The sequence below is a fragment of the Mauremys reevesii genome, linkage group 1 (genome assembly GCF_016161935.1).
Source record: "Mauremys reevesii isolate NIE-2019 linkage group 1, ASM1616193v1, whole genome shotgun sequence".
NCBI lineage: Eukaryota > Metazoa > Chordata > Testudines > Geoemydidae > Mauremys > Mauremys reevesii.
The window spans coordinates 204,325,809-204,343,745 of NC_052623.1; the positions used below are offsets into that span (position 1 = coordinate 204,325,809).

At 44.7% G+C, this 17,937-nt stretch overlaps 1 long non-coding RNA gene across 2 annotated transcripts in view; it reads left to right on the top strand.

The window, feature by feature from the left end:
• The window catches only part of LOC120407190, a 58,526-nt gene that overhangs the window by 33,959 nt on the left and 6,630 nt on the right, over positions 1 to 17,937 (top strand). The window contains exons 3-4 of one of the 2 annotated variants that reach the window (XR_005599835.1): positions 889 to 993; positions 4,871 to 5,104. This is a non-coding gene — a long non-coding RNA (uncharacterized LOC120407190). Of the gene's footprint in view, positions 1 to 888; positions 994 to 4,870; positions 5,105 to 17,937 lie in introns of those variants that run through there. The other variant, XR_005599833.1, reaches the window with a different exon arrangement.

Sequence of the window (17,937 nt, forward strand, 5' to 3'; positions counted from 1 at the left end):
CCTACGGATAGGTGAAACATCCCCACACCAGTGCACTAGCCACCCCCACTCTCCCAAATCTGGTAGGGTCAGTGCACAGGGTGATGCAGCTGCTGCTGACAATTCATCAGAGCAGAGGGTAAAATATCATTATTTTTTCTTTTTAAAAAAATAACATGCTAAATAATGTGGATTTTAAAAAGTTAATGTTAAGGAATTTTGCTTCTGGCTTTGAAGAAGCACAGCTTCCCTATCCCAGCCTCTACCAGATTTCACAGCACTTTCTGTAAATGCACCATTAAGTGTTTATTCAGGCTATAGTCCACTCTTTTTATCCTCTTCCCCTAGCAACAGCAAAATATCCTTTACTGGAGGTCCAATCTGAAGTCCTTTGCAGTCAATAGAAAGTCTCCCATTAATTCCAGTGGGCTTTGGCTCAGACCCTGAGAGCTGATGTATTGACAGTACACCAACAAACATTACTTGAGTCTGGTGAAAAGCAGCTGAAGACACACTCTCATTTGTATGCCTTAATTTGCTTTCCTTTTAACAGCAGGAAAGGACAGACGCACATACTTAAAATCAAATCTAACCCAAGTTTATTACCCTGAAAACAGGCTAATAATAACAATAACATTGCATCAATGGAGCTGTGTTAAGGGGACAGGATTTTTGTTACACAAATGTCAGCAAAGTCAGAATTATGATTTCCCCTAGGAACTTGTGAAAGTCATTATTTTGACTTTGAGGAGTATTAAACCACCCATCAATTAGGACAAGCCATCTATGGGTAGCTTGGCTGCTTTCATGCATTTCTGCATAGGAGGGGAATATACACCCTATAACTGGGCTGGCTAATTGTTTTTTAAGGCAACCACTCTTGACATTTTTATTATTCGGATCCCTCAGAAATAGTCACCGCATCATTCCTCAGAGACCCTTCAGCAAGGATAACTCTGAAACCAGAAGTTTTTGATGACCACGAAGGCATACTCGGAGAACAAGACATTATGGGTAATTATATGTCTAGTACAATGATGGCTGAAAAGCTGACTTGCTGGCAAAATTTAGCTAGGCTGGATTTTCTTTTCAGGAACTTAACTATTTGTGTGATACTGCCCCTCCCCCCCACCAAAAAAAGATGGTAGCATGGGTATGGTTCTATTTGACTGTATCATCATGTGACGGGGCTTAACGCCCATCACTTCCAGGCAAGGGAAAATACCCCAATGAGTCATGCTCTGCACTTGGGATGGAGTTAACTAATTGCCTCCTGGTCAGAGGAGGTGGTGCTTGATCTTATAAGTAGACTGAGCTCCCTGAGTCTGGGGAGAAACTGCAGAGGAGACAGGCCTTTCTGGGAGAGAAGCCCTGGGTTAAAGTTTTACAGATAAGTAACCATGGAGGAAGAACTACTGCATGAGAACCCATGAGATAGGACTAATAGGAGACCTACACTGAAGGCTGGGTTGGGGGAAGAGCTATTTCTTTTGACGATTTGTTTGGACTTGTTTGTGCAACCCTGGAAGGGGCTTAAATGTTTACATGAGCTGGGCAGAGGGCCAAGCCCCAGAATACCCAAAGTGGGAGGTGAGAGAAGATGCAGGCTGAGAAGGGTCATTGTAGATCTGATGGAGAGATGAAGACCCCCTGCAATGCACTGTCTACACACAACAGGGTGCCCTAAAGAGGAGGACACACCCTTACGCCTCGCAAGAAGAAGTTAGTGACAGGCATCTAGCAATCTATGCTTCGTTACCTAAGCACTTTTTAAAAAACAGTTCACATGCCATTTTCTTTCATGAAAGCACAAGTTTGTTTGGGTTATTTTAAGTGCTTGTATATTTTGTGGGTTTGAGTGAATTAAAAAAAAAAATCTGAACTCAGTGGTATGTCACTAAGCTATACACTTATAGACTGCCCAGTGTAATGGTGGCCTCTGCTAACATCTCAGGAAAGATTTAATAGCAGATGCCATGATCCCTAGTCAGGAAAGCACTTAAGCATGTGCATAAGTATGTGCTTCAAGTTAAGCACAAGCTTTCAGGGCTTTCCTGAATAGGGATGGACTTAAGGATGTATGTAAGTTCTTTGCTGAATCAGGGCCAGAGTTCTGTAGTGAAGGTTCATGTTACTATAAGTTTCACTTTTATGAACTCCAGAACATTTACTAGCATTTTCAGAAGTATTATATCTAAAGGATTTATATGGGCCCCATCACTGCAGTGTCTGGGCATCTCACAGGCTTTACTGCATTTACCCTCAAAACTCCCCTATGAGGTAGGTAAATGTTATTACTCCCATTTCACAGATGGGGAACTGAGGCACAAAGAAAGGAAGTGACTCGATCAAGGTCACACAGGAAATGTGTGGCAGAGCAGGGAATTGATCCCAGATCCTAGGCTTGTGCCTCAACCCCTGGATCATATTTCTGCTAATAAAGTAACTGCAATGGTCAAATGACCAAAGTTCATTTTGTGATGAGTGAACATTGCTTTTATTTTTCTGTGTTCATTCATATATTGAATACTTTGAAAGATTTGGTCATTTACACTGAGTCTCCCAGTCAGTGTGAATTAGTGAAATTCTACTGTATTACACTTATTTATTTATTTTATTTTGTCATGGAGCTTTATTATAAACAAACAAGAAGTTAAGTAACACATGGCACGCTGCACTTCCATAGTCAGCTTCTGCCTCAAGGTTAAAGCCTTGCAGCAAATGGATTATACTCCAAGGACCCCGTTTTACATTCGTTACTGAAGCAAAACTCCTCCCAAAGTCAGCAGCTTTCATAGAATCTGTCCAATTCAGAATGGAAGCATTAGTAAGATATGATTCCTCTGATATATTTATAGAGAGCAATAAATACCAGGGAGGGAGAGGAATTATTTAAACTCAGTACCAATGTGTGCACAAGAACAAATGGTTATAAACTGGCTATCAGGAAGTTTAGACTTGAAATTAGATGAAGGTTTCTAACCATCAGAGGAGTGAAGTTCTGGAACAGCCTTCCAAGGGGAGTAGTGGGGGCAAAAGACATATCTGGCTTCAAGACTAAGCTTGATAAGTTTATGGAAGGGATGGTATAATGGGATAGCCTAATTTTGGCAATTAATTAATCTTTGACTACTAGCGGTAAGTATGCCCAGTGGTCTGTGATGGGATGTTAGATGGGTTGGGATCTGAGTTACTACAGAGAATTCTTTCCTGGGTGTCTGGCTGGTGAGTCTTGCCCACATGCTCAGGGTTTAACTGATCACCATATTTGGGGTCGGGAAGGAATTTTCCTCCAGGGCAGATTGGCAGAGGCCCTGGGGGTTTTTTGCCTTCCTCTGCAGCATGGGGCACGGGTCACTTGCTGGAAGGTTCTCTGCACCTTGAAGTCTTTAAACCATGATTTGAGGACTTCAATAGCTCAGACACAGGTTTGATACAGGAGTGGGTGGGTGAGATTCTGTGGCCTGCGTTGTGCAGGAGATCAGACTACATGATCATAATGGTCCCTTCTGACCTTAAAATCTATGATTCTATGATTGAAGTAATCTGCACTGAGATTCTGTCCCACAGCACGATCAGGCCTTTTGGTTTTATTCAGTTTGTCAAACACTTTCTCAGGGGATTCTGGGTCCTCAAACAAATAAAGTACAATAGCATAGGGAGAAAGATATGGTGTGCAGGGTATTGGAATGATGCCTCTGATCCTTTGGGCTCCCAATGTTTTTAACTGATGTGAACAAAAATGTTTCTCATCTGTTAACTCCGGGACAGCCAAACGATTACACTCAAACTTTCCAAAGAAAAGATTTGCTTCTGAGATGAGGCCAAGCATCAGAAGCTGCTGCCCAGAAGGGATTTTATTTTTGATGGGGAGAAAGAAAGTTATAGACTATTGCTGCGAATGGAAATTCCATCTCAACTTTATCTACAGCATCATGCTTTTGCAGTGCTGTCATGACATCCACTCCTGTTAAAGTAGCAATATAGGAGCAGCAAGGGGCAAACCTCTGTAACTCAATGAACTATTTAAACAAAAACATGTTGAACCCTACATCGAGAAAAACATAACCTAATAAGAAGACCTACTAAGCAGATGGCCTTGGGAGAAGGTCATGTGGTAAGCAAGAATTCTCCAACCCAGAGCCTGTTCAATCCAAAGAATATATATATTGTATAAAACTAGCAAATAACTTGTTTTATTAGGTCTGAAAAACAGTGTGGCGGAACAAGATGTTCTGCCAGTGGTGAATGCTGGTTAGCATCTATCAAATGACTATGAATATGTCGATTATCAACAGGTTTCTTTGGCCTTCAACTCTTGGCCAAGTGCTATGTAGTTTTCTGTATTTCTATAGTTTACAAGATTTAAACTTTTTTAAACAGTGTCATTTTGGGAGGCTGAGCTTGGAATTCATGGAGTTTTCATAATTTAAAAGGATTTTTATATAACGGCAGTTTCTGCAGAGACCTGTCAGAATGGGAAGTACCTTCAGAACAAGTTAGCACTGGAGTGAGAGGAGACATTGCTTCTGACTAAAGTTGTGGAGGGACACAAATGGCAAAGCATGGATGTCCCACTCTTGATCTTATTTTGAGACAGACACACACCCAGCCAGTCTTCTCCATAACACCACTAGCAGATCATTTCAAGGGCACAGGATGGCCTCTCCTGTATACCTTAGTACCTTTCATGGGAGAAGGAATTTACTGGGGCATGGACACAAGATGATCACCCAAGCTGCTAGTATGTTGCACCTGTGGCACCTTTATGGTTTGTATTCTGTCTCTGAGAGTAGGAGAGCCTCCGGGAGAAAGTAGGATTTGTTAGGAAAGGATTTGGATGATTCTGTCCAGATTGCAGACATCTTCATTCTCCTGATGCTGTCTGTAGGGTTCTTCATCTAAATTCAGCTTCATGATTTTATACTCTGGCTGATGGTGTAAGAGGCAGGCAGAGCCCAGAGAGACTTTTCAAATTTCCGCTGGAGTTTCCAGGACTATGTGTTAGAAAAATCAACTGTGGGCCTGTGGACCAAACAAATCTAGTGTGGAATCACAGAGAGAGAATAAATTTGGACCCTCCCAATATCATTTGTATAAGTTTCTTTTCTATCTGTAACTGCAAATAAACACTGTTCTCTCAGATTGTGAATTCCTGCCCTGTGAATGCTACTGGGGTCGGACAAGTATTACCTCAGTGTGCATTCAGACATTATTAAAACAAATTACTCTATTGCAGCACAACTAAAGCCCATTCATTCATCCATAATGGTGTAGGACTGGGCAATGTCCCTGAGGGATGCTGGAAAGAATTGGTCTGTTGTAAGCTCCCACACTAAGTTATTTAAAATTGATTTATTTTGCTAATATCACATAAATGCTCCCAGGAGAAGATAAAAACAAACAGATCGATGCTGATTTCGCCTTCAAGCTATTTCCTGAGACGAGGCAGTGAGCGTTGGGTATAGAACTTGCTGCTATAGAAAGATATGGCTGTGTCCGTGGGGCAGTCATTTCCCTTCGTGCCTCACAGGAGCAGCGCCAGGGTTTTTGGCGCCCTAGGCGGGGGTCCTTCCACGCTCCCAGTCGTTGGCGGCAATTCTGCGGCGGGGGGGGTCCTTCCACGCTCCCGGTCTTTGGGGCACTTCTGCAGCGGGTCCCGGAGCGAGTGAAGGACCCGCCGCAGAATTGCCACCGAAGACCCGGAGCGTGGAAGGACCCCCCGCCGCTGAATTGCTGCTGAGGGCGGCAAAATGCCGCCTCCCCACCCCCTCCAAATCCCAGCACCCTAGACGACTGCCTAGGTCGCCTAAATGGAATCGCCGGCCCTGGTGCCTCACAGAATTTGTGCGCCTAACATCTTAAACTACAGCATAAGGATCTAGACTAAGTTTTGATTAAGTCTATTATAGAGGTTGGTCCCAGCTACAAAATTTGGATGCACATTCAGATTCTGAAATATTGCCAGCTCCCCAAAGAGGTTTCTGTGCCAGGGTTTTGTCTTCTGCCCCAGAATCTGGTTTATGGTGCATGGACTGTACCAACATCAACATATTATAAGGTTCTGTAGACTCTAAACTTCATTCCAGTGGCATTCACAGACAATGGAGTTTACTTTTGAGAGGAGAGGTGATGTGTGTTGCCATTAAGTGTAGAACTCTAGCTGTACGGTACTAGCCTGAGGCATGTGCAGAGAATTGGTAGCTAAGTGAAAGGTCCAGAGGAGCTCTTTTGCCTGTTAGAATGGCTCAGACTGGCTGGCGAGCACCGCGCTCTGCAGAATTCCCACTGCTGCTCCGAAAGGGAGCGGCCTGCATTCTCCACAGTGCCTGGTGCGAATGCCCTCAAACTAATCATGCTCCCAAGCTGGCTGCTGGTGCCCCACTGGACATATTAATTGAGCAACCAATCTAGAACTCTGGGGACTGCTGCAGTTATATTAATATTAGCAGTATTTGTACTATCATAGTGCCTAGAAGCCCCAGTCATGAACCCGGCTCCTGTTGTGCTCTGCTCCTGCAGTGGGAGTCAGAGAGGCTTTGGGCACACTCTTCTGTCCCCCATCCCAATGAATCAGTTCATGGGCAGCCCTAGCTTTTGGTCTAAACTATTAGCTCTATGCCTGCCAGAGACTCAGCTATTGATCCGAACACTGTCCTGGGGAAGTAGATCCTTGAGATTTTGCTGCTTGCCTCTGACCTACTCAACAAGTACATTCAGAGAGGCTCACACAGGAACAGCAGCTGTCTGACTGGAGACATAGGGGGCAGACTGCTGAAAAAAAAAAGAGTGAGTCCCCGGATTGTTATGTTCCTGGCCCCTTGACACTGTGAAAAAAGGAGACTCTCCCCTAGCCCCTCGAAGAAGTGAGCCATCCGGGGACATTAATCCTACCAAGCAATTATTCTGTTGCCCCCCCAAAAAACCCTGCATCTTAGTGTCTGAATCACACAGGGCTGCCTTGATAATATACTGTGGTCTTTAGATTTAGATCTAACATGAATTGCTGAGGGCTGTGTTTCAAATGCACTGTTATCACAAGGCTAGTTGTTGTCTAGAATGATCGCCGTGACCATTACACTGAGCTGGTGCTCAGCAGGCAGGGCAGAGCTAGCTCAGCTTTCACCCTGGACTGTAGTTGTCTAGGCCCGGTGGTACCATTGTTTTCTCTGCAGTGCTGGTGAAACGTGTTGCTTTGACAGCCCTGGTGAGGCTGATGTCATTGCTTTAGTCACACACAGTAGCTGTGAAAGTTTTCCCTCATGCTGTGTCCTGCCAACATGCCTCAACTCTGACATAAAGGGACCACCTGGTAGGGTGAGAGGGGAGTGCTCTCTCAACTGGGTTTCTATTTAATCCGTGGCCCCTGAGACATGATTACAGCAAGGAGCCCAATTAGCGCCAGCAGTGACAGTGGATCTGTGAGCTGGACATCCGCCATCAGATGGTGACAGCTTTTGGGCTCTGCTGTTCCAGGCTCAGGAAAGTCCGGGGGTCATGCTACCAATCCAGTGAGCCACAGAGTGCCACAAAAGTTCCCGTTTTTTTGTGGGGGGACCTAGTTATGGTGCCAATTAACTTGTGGACCCTGTTCTCCCACTAAGGAATACTAATAAGTCCTATTGACATCAATGGGAGTTACTCATATCCTCCCAAGAAAGAATAAGTCCCCCCGTGTGGTTCCTTAACATCCTGTGCTACCTTCTAGAGAGGGACAAAATGCTTCAGACACAATAAAAGCTCCTCTCCTCCTCCATCCAAATAAATCTTTACTGCAAATTTACAGGGAACCATCTTGGAGGGGGAGGAAGTTGTTTCACATTTTAAAACATATTTTAAACCGATCTCGGCTTCAGAAATGGGAATGGCAAAGCACCATGGGAGCCTGTTCTTGCACAGTCTGCAGCCATTTTGCAGACCTAAGAGATTTGGATCATTGAGATGAGGCTTAGGTAAAATCTGAACATTTAAACCAGTGACACTCAGACTGAGGCTCAGGAGCCAGTACTGGCTCTTGAATGTGTCTCCTGCAGCTGTTTGTAGCATGATATTAAATCACTGTGTGATTTAATTATTAACCAGTTTGTTATTAACCAATCAGGATGCTTTTACTATGTTATTAACCAATTGTAGTTGATAAAATAAATAATACTTGGTCAGTTATTTTGTTGTGAGAATAAAATTTTATATGTATAAATATATAAAAAACTAAATATGAATATGTAGTACTACGGTAAATGAAACAACGAATTCACGTTACGATGGGTCTTTTGGGTAATGTTGCTTGCTAATTTGTCTCCTGAACTACTCAGGTCTGAGTATCACTGATTTAAAGGCTTATGTGGCCCCCTGAGTTGTTTGAGCTTTGTCTTGCACTAGTTAAGACTAAGGGACTTAAGGTTTGTCTACATGATGGATTTTTGCTACTCTGATGCATTCCCACCCCTGCAAAGCCCCAGTGCTGATGCACTGCACTAGTGCTACACCACTGCAGATGATGTCTTTGGACCATACCCGTGCTAGTGTGTTTTGAATCTGTAACTACCAGTGGGTGTAGCACCCAGCTACTCAATTACTAATTCCCTGATGGGAGCAAGGGTGGGATTAGGGCAAAAAGGAGTTGGGATTAGTGAAAACACACATCTGTCATGATTATACTGCCCTTCTCCCACCCTATGTCAGTCTTGATTACTTAGGATGAAAAAGTAAGAACGTTTGTGTATATGGAACATAATTAGTAAGAGATGGGTTGGATTTCAAAAGGAAATGGAAGGCCCTTAAGTGGAACTGCAAGTATTCCAAATTGGAACCAGCTACAAATTTATGAGAAATCCTTGTGCTTTCAATTGTAAATATTTACATTGCTGAGTTGCCTCAATAAGCTGCCAGATAAGATTCCTGAGGGAACTTTGTTTGTTTATTTTGTTTTAAATTTTAGCTAATCTGCCTTTGATTTACCTTGTGGGACTAAATTCTCACATTGCTCAGGCGTATGTGTTCCGTTGTACTATAGATCAGAGGGAGGAATGCAATATATACATGCATCATCTGTTAGCATGCAGCTGACTACAGTGACTGGAGTTTGACCCAATAGGGAATTTTAAAAAGTGAATGTAACGCTGATGAAGGATGCTGCATCGATAGCTGTGAGAACCGGGGTCCTTTGCTGATCCACATAACTGTCACAAGAGCTGTGCAAGCTTCCCCATACCATCCGGCCATTATGCTTCACCACAACTTTGGGTAAATGGGCCTTGTCCCTCCAAAGATCTGTGGCCTATTAGAGCAAGGACCACTCTATTGTAATCTGTATATAACCTTCCATTCTTGTTGAAAGTCTCTCGGTAAGGATAAAAGGGGTAAAAAACAAGGGTCTACTACAGACCACCTAACCAGGAAGAAGTGGTTGCGGCTTTTTTTTTAAACAGCTAACAACATCATCCAAAGCACAGGACTTGGTGATGGGGGACTTCACCTACTCAGAAATCTGTTGGGAAAATAACACTAGGGCACAGATTATCCAATAAATTCTTGGAATGTATTGGAGACATTTTTTTATTTCAGAAGGTGGAGACAGCTACCAGGGGAGAGGCTCTTCTAGATTTGATTTTGACACATAGGAAGGAGCTGGTTAAGAATTTGAAAGTGGAAGGCAGCTTGGGTGAAAGTGATTACGAAATGATCAAGTTCATGATTCTAAGGAATGGTAGGAGGGAGAACAGCAAAATAAAGACAATGGATTTCAAGAAGGCAGACTTTAGCCAACTCAGGGAGTTGGTAGGAAAGATCCCATGGGAAGCAAGTCTAAGGGGAAAAACAATAGAAGACAGTTGGCAGTTTTTCAAAGAGACATTATTAAGGGCACAAGAGCAAACTGTCTCATTGCGTAGGAAAGATAGGAAGTGTGATGCACTCTATATGATTTTATAAAAATATGCTAATGAGTGTGAATATAATGTAAATAGAATATGCTTCATGCACAAGGTCTCTTGTAAGGTATCATTACAAAGCTTATAATCTACTGAGTGTGATCATCTTATTTGTATAAATGTATCACTCTTGTATTTAAAACTAAAAATATAAAATATAACTCTGAGGGCCTATTGTAATTATGCAAAGTGTGGGCCATTAATGATGGTTTGGAATCTTGATGACTCCCTTAACCAGGATAATTGTCTGTAGATGGCTCTGTTTCCTCTCTAAGTCTTCCTGCATATTTGTGCTGGCAAGTGGGTACTGGGCTGCCCGGGGAGGGGGGTAAGAGGGGCAATTTGCCCCAGGCCCCCATGAGAGTTTTTCAGGGCCCCTGGAGCAGGGTCCTTCACTCGCTCCAGGGGCCCCGGAAAACTCTCGCGGGGCCCGGGCCCCCGGAGCTTCTTCCGCTCCGGGTCGTCATCGGCAATTCGGTGGCAGGGGGTCCTTCCACTCTGGGACCTGCCGCTGAAGTGCCCCGAAGACCCGTGGCGAGGGGTCCTTCCGGCACTTCAGCGGCGGGTCCCGGGGTGATTCTTTGGCGGCAATTCGGCGGCAGGGGGTCCTTTTGCCCTGGGAACCGCCACCGAAGTGCTGGGTCTTTGGCGGCAATTTGGCAGCGGGGGGCCCCTGCCGCTGAAGACTCCAGGCTCCCTGAATCCTCTGGGCGGCCCTGAGTGGGTAATAAAGTCTTACAGCGACATGTGATCATGTCACCTGAACTGGAATCCATCTTTAACCTGGTGCTTTTCCATTGAGAAGGAGGGAGTGGGAACCCAGAGAGAGACAAAGGATTCCCGCCTTATGCAAAAGACATGTAGGTGGGTGAAACAGAACAAAGGGGGCAGCCATCATGAGAAATCCCCTAGCTACCACCTGAGCTGGAACAAGGGCTGTACCAGGGGAAAGGATTGTGCCCAGACTAGGAAAGCATCCAGTCTGTGAAAGAAACTTATTGAAACATCTCTGAGTGTGAGATTTTATCTGTATTCAGTTTTATTACCGTATTAGGCTTAGATTTGCGTGTTTTATTTTATTTTACTTGGTAATTCACTTTGTTCTGTCTGTTACTACTTGGAACCACTTAAATCCTACTTTCTGTATTTAATAAAATCACTTTTTACTTATTAATTAACCCAGGTATGTATTAATACTGGGGGGCGGGGGAACAGCTGTGCATATCTCTTTATCAGTGTTATAGAGGATGAACAATTTATGAGTTTACCCTGAATAAGCTTTATACAAGGTCAAACAGATTTATTTGGGGTTTAGATCCCATTGGGAGTTGGGCATCTTTCAGTTTAAGCCTACTGCTGTTAGGGCACATGGTTCAGACCCTGGGTCTGTGTTGGAGCAGACTGGTTTATCTGGCTCAACAAGACAGGGTGCTAGAGTCCTAAGCTGCCAGGGCAGGAAAGCAGGGGCAGAAGTAGTCTTGGCACATCAATTGGCAGCCCCAAGTGGGTTTCTGTGATCCAACCTGTCACAGGAAATATGGCAAGAGACCACCCTGGCTTAACCAGGAGATCTTCAATGATCTAAATATCAAAAGAGAGTCCTACAAAAAGTGGAAACTAGGTCAAATTACAAAGGATAAATATAAACAAATAACACAAGTATGCAGGGACAAAATTAGAAAGCCAAGGTACAAAATGAGATCAAACTAGCTAGAGACATAAAGGGTAACAAGAAAACAGTCTACAAATACATTAGAAGCAAGAGGAAGACCAAGGAAAGGGTAGGCCCATTACTCAATGGGTTAGGGGAGAAATAATAACAGAAAATGTAGAAATAGCAGAGGTGCTTAATAACTTCTTTGTTTGTTTTCACCAAGAAGGTTGGTGGTGACTGGACATGTAATGTAGTGAATGCCAGTTAAAATGAGGTAGGATCAGAAGAGGCTAAAATAGGGAAAGAACAAATTAAAAATTACTTGGACAAATTAGATTATCTTCAAGTCACCAGGGACTAATGAAATGCATGCTAGGGTATGTCTACACTACCCGCTGGATCTGCGGGCAGCGATCGATCCAGCGGGGATTGATTTATTGTGTCTAGTCTAGATGTGATAAATTGACCCCCGAGCGCTCTCCAGTTCACTCCTGTACTCCAGCACCAGGAGAGGTGTAGGCAGAGTCAACGGGGGAGGAGTAGCAGTCGACTCACTGCGGTGAAGACACCACGGTAAGTCAATCTAAGTATATTGACTTTAGCTACGTTATTCACATAGCTGAAGTTGCGTAACTTAGATTGATTCCCCCCCACCCCACCCCAGTGTAGAGCAGGGCCTAGAATACTCAAGGAGCTCACTGAGGAGATATCTGAGCCTTTAGCGATTATCTTTGAAAAGTCATGTGTAGTGAGGCAGTGTGGTTCCCTGCCGCCCCGGAGAGGCACCAGCCCTTCCGGACACCATAGTGGGCGGAGCTAGGAAGCTCTGAGCCCGCCCCTCAGAGGGTCAGGCGGTGCCCCGGAAGTATAAAGGCTCGACCTCAGAACGCACTGGGAAGACAGACACCAGGGAGGCCAGACGCCTCCAGCCTAGCCCGTGACTGGGAAGCCCCCACAGCCTGCGGTGCACCCAAGGACTGGCCCAACCTGCCCTGCGCCCACCACCCAGAGGAGTTGCTGGGCCTGCCCCCGCCAGCTACCAGGAGGAGTTGCCAGGCCTGCCTCTCGCCAGCTACCAGGAGGAACCCATGGTGCTGGACTCCCTGGAGGACACCACCCCGACCCAGGTACCACAAGAGGGGAGTCTGGAGCAGCCGACCCTAGTCTGGCTGCAGCACTGCCAGAGCCCATGTCAGTGTGTTGTGGCCAGGATCCCCACTGACTAAGCAGCGGGTCTTCTGCCGCTGCTAGGACCCCGGGCTGGGACGCAGTGGAGTGGGAGGGCCTGTGTCCACCCTGCCATCCAACTCGTGGGTGTCAGTCTCCCCCTCTCTCAGACCCTTTGGAGTCTTGGGCCTACAGTTTAAACTGATACTGCTCAGCCCCTGCCTGAGGGCCTGAGTGCCTGACCCATTGTTGCCCTACCCTGGCCTAGGACCCGGGCAAACTGTGCTTATTTCTGCTTCCACCAGGGCCGCTGAGGGAGACTCCTGCAGCCGGACTAATTCCCTCCCCCACCCCCGAGACACAAACAATGTGTAGTGAGGCGGTGTGGTTCCCCCCTGCTCCGGAGAGGGACGAGCCCTAACTAACCTCTCTACATCGTGGAAGACAGGAGAGATTCCAGAAGCCTGGAAAAGGGCAAATATAGTGCCCGTTTATAGAAAGAGAAATAAGGACAACCCAGGGAATTACAGACCAGTCAGCTTAACTTCTGTACCCAGAAAGATAATGAAGCAAATAATTAAGCAATCAATTTACAAACATCTGGAAGATAAGGTGATAAATAACAGTCAGCATAGATTTGTCAAAAACAAATTATGTCAAACCAACCTGATAGCTTTCTTTGACAGGGTAACAAGTCTTGTGGGGGGAAGTGGTAGACGTGGTATATCTTGACTTTAGTAAAGCTTTTGATACTGTCTTGCATGACCTTTTCATAAACAAACTAGGGAAATGCAGCCTAGATGGAGCTAATGTAAGGTGGGTGCAAAACTGGTTGGAAAACCGTTCACAGAGAGTAATCAGTGGTTCACAATCATGTTGGAAGGGCATAACTAGTGGGGCCACAGGGATCAGTTCTGGGTCCGGTTCTGTTCAATATCTTCTTCAATGATTTAGATAATGGCATAGAGAGGACACTTATAAAGTTTGCGGACGATACCAAGCTGGGAGGGGTTTCAAGTGCTTTGGATGATAGGATTATAATTCAAAATGATCTGGACAAACTGTAGAAATGGTCTGAAGTAAATAGGCTGAAATTCAATAAGGACGAATGCAAAGTACTCCACTTAGGAAGGAAGAATCAGTTGTACACATACAAAATGGGAAATGACTGCCTAGGAAGGAGTACTGCAGAAAGGGATCTGGGGGTAATAGTGGATCACAAGCTAAATATGAGTCAATAGTGTAACGCTATTGCAAAAAAAGCAAACATCATTCTGGGATGTATTAGCAGGAGTGTTTAAGCAAGACACGAGAAGTAATTCTTCCGCTCTACTCTGCGCTGATTAGGCCTCAACTGAAGTATTGTGTCCAGTTCTGGGTGCCACATTTCAGGAAGGATCTGGACAAATTGGAGAGAGTCTAGAGAAGAGTAACAAAAATGATTAAAGGCCTAGAAAACATGACCTATGAGTGAAGTTTTAAAAAACTGGGTTTGTTTAGTCTGGAAAAGAGAAGACAGAAGGGGACACGATAACAGTTTTCAAGTATGTAAAAGGTTGTTACAAGGAGGAGGAAGAAAAATTGCTTTTTTTAACCTCTGAGGATAAGACAAGAAGCAATGGGCTTAAATTGCAGCAAGAGAGGTTTAGGTTGGACATTAGGAAAAACTTCCTAACTGTCAGGGTGGTTAAGCACTGAAATAAATTGCTTAGGGAGGTTGTGGAGTCATTGGAGATTTTTAAGAGCAGGTTAGACGAACACCTGTCAGTGATGATCTAGGTAATACTTAGTCCTGCCATGATTGCAGGGGACTGGACTAGATGATGTCGCGAGGTCTCTTCCAGTTCTGTGATTCTATTATTCTCTTTAGCTGGTATATTTCTGATAGCCAATTGGCCAATCCTGCTAAAACTCATGGGCCGGACTCTGATCTCAGTTACACAACTTTAAGTCCATAGTAACTGGATCACCTTAATTCCTTTCCCATCTCTGAGCCTCAGTTTCTCCACCTGTAAAATGAGGATAATGACACTCATCCACCTTTGCTTTAAGATCTACAGATGAAAAGGGCTACACAGAAGCTATTATTATCACTGTCTTTGACTTCAGTAGAGTTACTTCAGGCAGGGGCGGCTCTAGAAATGACGCTGCCCCAAGCAGCGCGGAGCGCTGCGCCGCCCTTCCCCGGTCCCGCGGCGGGTCCCCTCTTCCCGCGGCTCCGGTTGAGCTCCTGCCGGTATGCTTGCGGCAGGTCCACCGGAGCCCGGGACAAGCGGACCTGCCGCAGTCATGCCTGCGGGAGCTCAACCGGAGCCGCGGGAAGACGGGACCCGCCGCAGTCATGCCGCTCGTTCCGGGCTCCGGTGGACCTGCCGCAGGCATGCTGGCGGGAGCTCCACCGGAGCCAAATGCCGCCCCCCCGGGAAACGGCCGCCCCAAGCGCCTGCTTGGCGCGCTGGGGTCTAGAGCCGCCCCTGACTTCAGGTTGGTACTTGTGTATCTAATCAGATCCCAGATATCTGGGGTGAAATTCTGGCCTCACTGGAGTCAGTGGGAATTTTACCATTGACTTCAATGGAGCCAGAGTTTCATCCTTGGACTCTAAGAGGTGTTGCATTTAAAATGGTACCTATATCCAAGACCTTGCTCTTCAACCATTAGAATTAAGAACTTGGAATTTTCAAAAGCATCTGAGGGCATTAGAAGCACAAATCCCACAGACTTTCAATGGGACTTTTGACTCTAACTCCCTTAGGTGCTTTTGAAAATCCTGCCTTTGGGCAACACTATTCCTCAAATGACACGTGGGAGATAGAGGGCTAAGAACACCAACTCACTTTGCATAGGCCACCAAGCAGCTATCAAATGGTAATTACCGGTATGTTCTACCTCTCCCTCCTCCTTTGTGTCTATTTAGATTGTAAGCACTTTGGGGCAGGGACTGTCTGATTCTCTGTGTTAGCACAGTAGGGCCCCATTCTGGGCTGGTCCCTAACATTACCACAATAAACATGATTAACAATAATAATAAAGTAGCCAACAACCTTCAATCAGTTCTAGTCAATGGGTGACTTTAAGTCACAAGGTAGGGGTGACGAGCCCCATCTCCTGTTACCAGTCTCTTTAAGCCATGCATTCAGTCTGCTGAAGGGTAGCTCTTAAAAACCCCAGATCACCTTGCTTCTCCACAACAAAACTTCACATAATTAAAAAACAGATATCAGTAAAGTAATAGCAAAAGCTCCCAGGAGGAATCTATTTGCGTAGCCCATCTAGGGGCTGATGACAACCCAAAAGGAAAAAAAAGTTTTCTCTAGTCTGGCAAAACAATTTTCATAAGAACAGCTGCTATTTGCAAGTCTTACATTTGGTCTACTGTCCTGCAGAGGTAAGAATTGGACAGCATGTTTACTATGATTTCATAGTCCTCTGGCTGGGCTGCCAAAGTAAGCATGTTTTGGATGGAAATCTGTATTAAAAAAAAAAAACTTGGCAGCAAAATCAGGCTTCACATTCACCTCCTACCTGACTTGGTTTCTTTTAATCCCTTGCCATGATACAGGGGAATACGATCCTCTACCATTAAAAGAAATTAAGCACCGTCCGGTATGTGACTTGAGATTTGCTCCCTTAATGGGATGACTGAGGCTAATGGAATCAGGTTGTAAATTGAAAGGCGACAATGGAAAATGTTGCAAATGTTCTCTCTTCCCTTCAGCCCCGATATGGCTGGTGTCCATTTCTTGATTTTTTTTGTGTGTGGGGGAGGGAAGGGGGCAAAAGGGGAAGAGATTTGTTTCTGGATTGCTCTTTAAGAACTCTTCCTATTCCCATTTATCGTCTTTATTGCAGCTTCTTAGAGCGAATATCTTGGCCTGTCTCCTCCTCCTCAAATAGAAGATCTGTCAGTGATTTTGTGGTTTTCCCATTCCAAGGTACACGATGAAGCTTTTTATAAGACAAAATAATATTTTGCTGTAACTGGAGCCAAATAATTGAAGACCGTAATGTAGCAAACACTGACTCCCTACAACAGAGTCAGTATGTTGCTTTATTTCTGTTTTGAAGAGCCTTTCCATGCTCATTGCATACACGTGGCAGTGCTTGTAGATTTTCAGCCTTGAGAATGTTAGCAGCTCAACCTAATTTACCTCATTGGCATCAGCATGTGAGCTCATCTTCCATGCTAAAGCAGGGCTGGACTTCATCAGCATTTGGATGGGAGACCTTGAAAGAAAACCCAGTGTGCTGCAGAAAGTGCTGTTGTTTAATAGATGCTACATTTCTCTCACGTCAGCACAATGCTGGGGCATTAGTTCTGTTGCTGGAAGTGACGTCTTTCATCAAATATTAATGGACATAAAACCTACACCTCTTACAGGCATTATGTCATTCTTTGTAAGGGTGTTCTCTCTAGTTTCCTGCCTCAATTCAAACACAGGGTTAATGGCATCTTGCCCAGCCAAATTCCACCCCCAATTTTTGATTTGATGTTACTGTTCTTCACTTTCTGTCGTAAAACAATTGAATTGCTGAGCTGTTTCATGCAGCTGTTGTATTCAGCCTCAGAGATGGCTGCATTGTAGTAATGGTTGAGATACTTCTTGTATCTGCAGTAGTTTGTAAATGCCTTTGGAATCCTCTAGGATGAAACCTGCTGTATAAGTGTAGACTGTAGTATTTTCATTTTAAAGTTAAAGCCAATTTACAAAAGAAAGCATACTCTTAAAGGAGACCTGCAAAGGATTTTCTTCTTTAAATTGTGCTCATATCTTTTTTTCTGCTTCTTTTTGGTTTATAAAGAAGGCTAAAGGTTTTTTGAGAGGAGCGATGGGAAGAGGAGGAGTTACACTTTTTCTCAATTTTTTTGTACATTTGAACAGTACAGTTTCAAATGTGATCTTCCCTGGTTTCCCTGGAGGCCATTCTGGGTTCTAGTCCTGGCTATACCTCAGATTCTCTGGCCTGGTCTACGCTACGAGTTTATCTCGAATTTAGCAGCGTTAAATCGAATTAACCCTGCACCTGTCCACACAACGAAGCCCTTTACTTCGATATAAAGGGCCCTTAAAATCGATTTCTATACTCCTCCCCAACGAGGGGAGTAGCGCTGAAATCAACATTGCCATTTCGAATTAGCGTTAGTGTGGCCACAATTTGACGGTATTGGCCTCTGGGAGCTATCCCACAGTGCACCATTGTGACTGC